The sequence below is a fragment of the Galeopterus variegatus genome, unplaced genomic scaffold (genome assembly GCF_000696425.1).
Source record: "Galeopterus variegatus unplaced genomic scaffold, G_variegatus-3.0.2 Scaffold294, whole genome shotgun sequence".
NCBI classification, from domain to species: Eukaryota; Metazoa; Chordata; class Mammalia; order Dermoptera; family Cynocephalidae; genus Galeopterus; species Galeopterus variegatus.
In genome coordinates, this window is record NW_007726405.1 from 252,880 (window position 1) to 260,046 (window position 7,167).

A 7,167-nucleotide genomic window follows, 5' to 3' on the forward strand; every position below is an offset into this window, starting at 1 on the left:
AGCGCGGCCCCGCCCCCTCTGTGACCGGCCCAGCCGGGACCCCACCCAGGCCGGCCCCCCCACGGCACCCGGGAGGGGCCGAGGCCCGAGCCCCGCCAGACGCGCACCTCCTGGGGGCTGGCGATCCTCCTGGAAGGACCCCGCGAAAGCCAAGCCGCCCCCGCAACTCTGATGCCCGCATTCGTCCCGTTAGTTTAGACTTTTGCTGTCTTGATAGACGCCGGACTACGTTTTAAGCTTTTGTCCCTCTTTTGAAAAGCGTTTTAAGGGTTTAGGACTTAGAAAGGACCCCGTTGAAGGGAGGAGTGGGGCTGGGGAAATAGGCACAGAGCCGCGGGGAGGGAGACGCTTCCCGCACGCATTTCGTCACCGTCGTGGGTTAGGCCCCGACAGCGGGGACAGGCCTCCAGCCTGCGCCTGCTTGTTCCCAGTTGGATGCCTTGTTGGGAGAGGGATTTGGGTCTCCTGTCTTCTCCCGAAATGGGCCATAAAGACAGCTCGGCACGAAGGAAGGGGACAAAGACGGCAGTGGGTGTGGGGACACCAAGAATTAAAGGAGAGGGTCGTAGGGGCCCAGAGGGCAGCCTGCTGGGCGGGTTGGCAACATGCATTTTACTTCCTTTTTGTTGAACTCTTTTGAAATTAGCCACTCTTGTAAAACTATGTGATGAAGTATCTAGCAGGTATTAGAATTATGTTCTGAGTATTTCAAGACATAGAGATGCGTTTGTCTGTTAACTGGAAAAGCAGGATATAGGTTGGAATCCTTGCAAAAATGGTGCATTGAAAACGACTGGGGGAAATATGCTAAAATACTAATATGAAGTAGGCTATGAGAGTATGTAACAGTTTTCTTTTTTAAATACCTTTCTATTTTTTTTCCCCTAATGGGCATATTTTACTTTTATTATCCGGGGGGGAAATCTTGTGAAAGAAAAGGACAGTGTGCATCTCTGTCTCGGCTGAGGCCAGGGAGGGCTTGTGATCTCCTCTGAGGTAGTTTCCTGGGCAGCTGCACCGAAGGCTGTGGTCTTGACTCAGGATGGTAAACCCTGAGGTTACTTCTTTCTCCCCGGCAGGAGAGTCTCCTTCCAGAGCTCTTCTTTGTGTGTGTGTGTGTGTGTGTGTGTGTGTGTGTGTGTGTGTGTGTGTGTGTGATTTATTATTTTTATTGACAAGGTTTATAAGAACAAATTAAATATTTAAAATCAAAGGCCAATTCTTAGATTTCATTTAGTTGCTTATTCCATTCATTTGTATTAAGTATGCCTTTTCCTACTTAATGTCTTAATAACTTTATCAAGAAACAAGTCAAACCTGTGAAAATACCTGTTAACATTCCACATATTATTTTTACGTATTTCCGTTCTATGATGCAAAGATATTTTTAAACACTCAATCGAATACCTAATTCTGTCATAAGGAGCATGTTTTATTTTAAAATCCACAGATAGATTATTTAATAAACTGATCAAGACAGTCAATTTAAAAGACAGTATGAACTGAGTCTCATTCTGGAGTGGTCCATATGTTGATCACCTAGAATCCTGATTAGCCAAAATTTAAAACCCAATAGCCTTGATTATACGTTAAATTTCTTTAATGTTAAAGATAAGTATTATCAGTTTTGGGAAATACTTTGTCAGAGATATCTGCTATTGCCTACACATTATCTTCTGGCATTATACCTGGTATTTTTATCAGAATTATGAAGGTGGCCAGGTTTTCTGTAAATATCAGCATTTCATATGGGCAAAAGCAGTTAATAAAAATCAGTTTTTCTACTATAAGCCAACTGTGGTTGTACTTAATCCCACCCTTTCCCAAAGTTTTTGAAGCCTTGATGTGTTGATTTGGGTCTGTCCTTAATATTAAAAGTACCTATAGACACTTTTGCAGAGTTAACTCTAAAAGTACAAATTGATGACACTTTCGAGACAAAGCAGGAGAACTCTGTTTCTGCAGTGCTTCGGTCACTAAATTCTGACTTTCACTGCTCCATCATGCCCTCTGGCTGAACACTGCATTTCATAATTTACAACTGTAAAGATACCTACCTATGTGAGTTTAAAAATTGATCTGTACGAAAGAAAAAGAAATACTTTATATACAGCAAACTGGTTTTTAAAAATACAAAAATAACATCTGTCACTTTTGTCATGCCAACAATTTGGCATATATACGCATGCAGGAGAAAAGTTCCAATTTAGTCATCTGGCCAGCTGTAGCTTGTGTATTTTTAATATAATAAACCCACTGCCACTGAATTTGCACACCAACAGAAGAGAAGTGTATTCAAAATATTCCATATAATATATATTGCAGTAGTCTCTGCATGTACAAATGCTGGTTATCATGGTTTTTGTTCTACTTGATTAAAAGTATGTCTTAAGCAAGCTAATATTAAGTGCACTAAAAAACACAACAGTTAAGAATCTATGACCTTATTCGAAATGTAAATGTAAATTCAAAATGTACAAAATACAACTGTAAAAGCAAAAAACAATTACTGTCATGCAGGATTTTAAACTAAAAACTGCATAAAATGCAATTTAAAAGGCAAAGATATTTACATAATGCTCAAGATGAAAAGGTCAGAAGTAAGTTCTACCAACGCAATGCTTAAGAAGAATTTAGAAAAAGAAATACACTCTCTTTTCTGGTATAATGATATGAATCAGAACTTCAAATCTATGGGAACAAGTCATCTGTCTCTGTCTTTTATCTGAAGAAATTAGCTCTTTAATGGTTGTTTTTATGAACTCCTTTCTTTCAGTTAAATCATAAGCAGGATCATTTTCATATACCTTTTTGCAAATCTGCTTCATTGTGAGTTCCTCCAAGTTGGCATTGGCCAATAATTTCTTTACTGCTTCTTTTAACTCTTCATCTGTAGGTGGTTTCTTCATTTTTTAAATTAAAGATTCATCATCTGAACTATCCTCAGATTCACTTTCTTGGAACTGTTTTGATTTTTCTTGGTGATGCTGCTATCTGCCTTCTTACCATTAGCACTTTTTACAGCTTTTTTACTTTCAGAAGTAGCTTTCCGTTTACGTCTTTCTCTTTTCGTTGTCTTTTTCAGTGGCTCCTCTTCACTTTCTGTCTTCATCTGAAGATTCTTTCTTGTTTTTCTTTTCATCTTGAGCACTCCTACATTCATCCAACAGAATTTCAGGACACTTGGTTTGCTTAGCCTTCCTTGCCATTCCAGAGCTGTTCTGTTCCTTTTTACTGCCTTTACTAGAATTTTTTTTTTTTTTTTTTAAGATTTTGGCTTTCGTTTGCCAGAAGGCTTTGGATGCATTAAGAAATTCAAATGCCCTCTTTGCTAGTTCACTATTTACACCTATCTCTCCAAATCAAGAACTTTGCAGATGCTCTTTTAAAAATGTTAATTTTATTATTAAAAAAAAATTGAAACATAATTGATTGTACATATCCGTGGGGTACAGAGCTGAATATCAATACCTGTGTGCTATGCGTGATGCTCATATCAGGATAATTACTATATTCATCATTACACAATGTTATGATTTTTTGCAACCCTTTACCAATTTCTTGCTATCCCCCCTTCCCCTCCCTGCTTTACCACCACTGGTGGCCTTAGTTCCGTTTGCAGATGCTCTTTAACATGGCATTTCTAAATTGTTTCAACATTTCCTCCTTTTTCTATTGTGTACTTCCTTTTTCAAGTAGAAAGCCACTGAACCGACCCACATTCTTCTTTAATGAGGACACTGTGCCCGGTCTGTTGTAAAGCAGTTCGTGTACACTTCTAAGTTCATCCGTTTTCTTCTCACTTAGAAAGAAACATATCATTTCAATTTCACAAAGTTTCTGCCCCTTTCCTTGTGCAATTGTGAACAGCTCTCTTGGAAGAGACTTGCTTTGTCAACCTCTCTGCTTTTCTCTTTTCCCTCCTGCCTTCCACAAGGAGACTCTTTTCTTTTTCTTCCTCCTTCCTCCTCCTCCTCTTCCTTGTTCTCTTCACTCTCCTCTCTGAGGCTGGGCATTTTGGTTCATTCTCGGAGGCAGGCTGGCAGGGCCATGGAGGACGTGCTTGGAACCTCAGCGCCAGAGGCACCGGGAGGCTCCAGGAGGCCTCACTGCCACTGTCTGGCATGACGCTGGTGCCACCTGCCCTCTCCTTCCAGAGCTCTTCTCTGCTAAATCTTAGAGAGTTTTTGTTTCTTTTTCTTTTTTTTTTTTTTGTCTTTTTTCCGTGTCCGGCAACGGATCGTAACCCTCAGTGTTGCCCCCGTACCGGACCGGGGACCGGCAACGGGATCGCAAGCCTCGGTGCTGCTCCCGCGCCTCGCTCAGCCAGTGAGCTGGAGCCGGTCTGTATGTGGGATCCGAACCCTCGGACGGGAGCGCCGCCGCGCTTCCCAAGCGGCGCACTATCCAGTGCGCCACCGGGCCGGCCCGAGAGTTTTTGTTTCTCTTACAGAAGTCCTTGGCAGAGTACTAAGAGGAGCTCACCCAGTTGGCTCCTTGGATGGGCCCTGTTACCTCAAGTGCCCAATTGTAATACAGTTGGCCCTCTGTATCCACGGGTTCCACATGCTCAGATTCAACCAACCACAGACTGAAAATATTCAAGGGAAGAAATAACAATACAACAATAAAAAATATAAATGAGAAAACAATACAGTCCAACAGCTATTTACGTAGCATTTATGTTGTAGTAGGTATTATAAGTAATCTAGAGATGACTTAGGGTATACAGGAAGATATGCTTAGATTATATGCAAATATTATGCCATTTCATAAAAGAGGTTGAGTATCCATGGATTTTGGTATCTGTGGGGGATTCTGTAAAACGATCAATCCCCTGTGGATAGCGAGGGACCACTGTAGTTGATCCCCAGCCCTAAAGCATCTTGCCATGGAAAGAAAGGCCAGCTCTTAGTGGTTGGCATCTCCGTGTTCCTGTCCTTCCTGACTGGAAGAATCTTGAAGTCATCGATAGCTGTCTCTTACTTCCACTGAGATCTCAATCTGAAGAGAACAGGAAACCAATCCTATTGGTATCTCCTGGGAAGGGTGTCTAGCATCCACTGCTTTTTGTATGTTTCCATTTATACTGTTATAAAAATTGTAACTCTAGGGCCGGCCCGGTGGCGCACTGCGATAGTGCGCCGCTTGGGAAGCGCGGCGGCGCCCCCGCCGAGGGTTCGGATCCCACATACAGACCGGTTCCTGCTCACTGGCTGAGCGAGGCTCGGGAGCAACACCGAGGGTTGCGATCCTGTTGCCGGTCCCGGTCCGGTACGGGGGTGACACTGAGGGTTGCTATCCATTGCTGGACACGGAAAAAGACAAAAAAAAAAAAAAAAAAAATTGTAACTCTAACCCGCACTATTGCATATATAGCCTTAGCCTGCCCAAATTATAACAGAAAAGTAACAGAGAAATATGACTTTAGCTTAACCTGCACAAATTATTCCTGTAAACACTTACTAAAAATGGGGAAAACATATTTAAAGGTATTTTAAGTAAAGCAGCTTTTAAGAGGTCAGGCAGAAGTCAAGGCAGAACCAGGCACATATTCCAGGAGATAGCCAGTCCCAAGGACTGAATCAGCCCCCCCCCCTTATCTTCTGGACACCTGGCTGGACCAGGGAAGATAAACATGTAACGTCATTTATCGGGGTGCTTGCAGTGCCCGCCTGTTAAGCCTAACCATAAATCTTAAGGCACCACGGCTAATTGACAACTCAGCCTGTTATGAGAGTCTGTCTAAGAAAAACTGTATAAAAAGCCTTGATAGTGTAAAATCGGGGCTGCTTATGAAAAACCGACCCAGCATGCTGATGAGAAATAAACGCCTCTTGCTTGATTGCAGCGGACTCTTGTCTCATGGTCTTTGTGGAGCGAGTCACTCCGGCGGGTGTGGGATTTGTGCCTAGTGCACGGGTCTTACAATACCCCTGCACATCACCATGCCCGGTACCTCCACTATGGCATATAACCTCTTAGGTGAGTTCCCTCCAGCGGTTTCTCCCCTTTGGAGGCAGATTTACTGTGAACCTACTGAAAGCCCAAACCTCAGTGGCCCTCATGAGCAGGGCCTATTCCCATGACACTGTGTTTACATAGTCATGTGCAGTTGTGAAATCTGCAAAGTAAGAGATTTTAACCACAATTGTTAAGACTTCTGTCTCTTTCCTCTTTGAGTTTCCCTATGAAATATCACATAGGGTGGTATTGGGGAGGCTGTGAGGTTTCTGAGAAATATCTTGATATTTTAGAGCTTATATATGTATAGATAATATATATCAACATTTGACATATTAAAGTATTTGTAGATATAAATCAAGGACAAATTGTGAAGTTTTAACTTTTCTGAGAGGCTGAGCTTGGGATCTGAAAGGCGACTGGGCTGCCCCACAGGACCATCAAGGAAACCCAGCGTTTGCTGGCAGAACCAGTTCTTGGCATTAAAGTGGAACCAGATGAGAGCAACGCCTGTTATTTCCATGTGGTCATTGCTGGCCCCCAGGATTCCCCCTTTGAGGGAGGGTTTTTAAACTTGAACTATTTGTTCCAGAAGAATACCCAATGGCAGCCCCTAAAGTACGTTTCATGACCGAAATTGATCATCCTAATGTAGACAAGTTGGGAAGAATATGTCTAGATTTTGAAAGATAAGTGGTCCCCAGCACTGCAGATCCGCACAGTTCTGCTATCGATCCAGGCTTTGTTAAGTGCTCCCAGTCCAGATGATCCACTAGCAAAGGATATAGTGGAGCATGGAAGACCAACAAAGCCCAAGCCATAGAAACAGCCAGAGCGAGGACTAGGCTATATGCCAGGAATAATATTTAAGTCGATCTGACCATCAAGTGTGCATCACTTCTGTTCTGCCAAGACTTCTTCCTTTTTTGTTTGCATTTATTGGACACAGTCTTAGAAACATTACAGAATAAAAGCCCAGACATGTTCAGTCCTTTGGTGATTAAATGTACATTAGTAAATCTATGTCTTGTCCTGATTCACTATTGTAAAGCATGAGCAGAGGCTAGAGGTATCATCTGGATTGTTGCGAAACGTTTAAAAGCAGTGGCCTCTCTCTGCTTTTATTCATTTCCCCCAACATGGTTTAAATATAAAGCACTGTGAATGAAGGTAGCTGTCAAGGTTAGCTGCAAGGGTATGGGT

At 42.5% G+C, this 7,167-nt stretch overlaps 2 pseudogenes; one reads left to right on the forward strand and one right to left on the reverse strand.

The window, feature by feature from the left end:
* Window positions 1-2,633: 2,633 nt before the first annotated feature.
* On the reverse strand, window positions 2,634-4,016 carry LOC103586006 (annotated as a pseudogene).
* Window positions 4,017-4,124: 108 nt separating this feature from the next.
* Window positions 4,125-6,834, forward strand: LOC103586007 (annotated as a pseudogene).
* The last annotated feature ends 333 nt before the right edge of the window (window positions 6,835-7,167 follow it).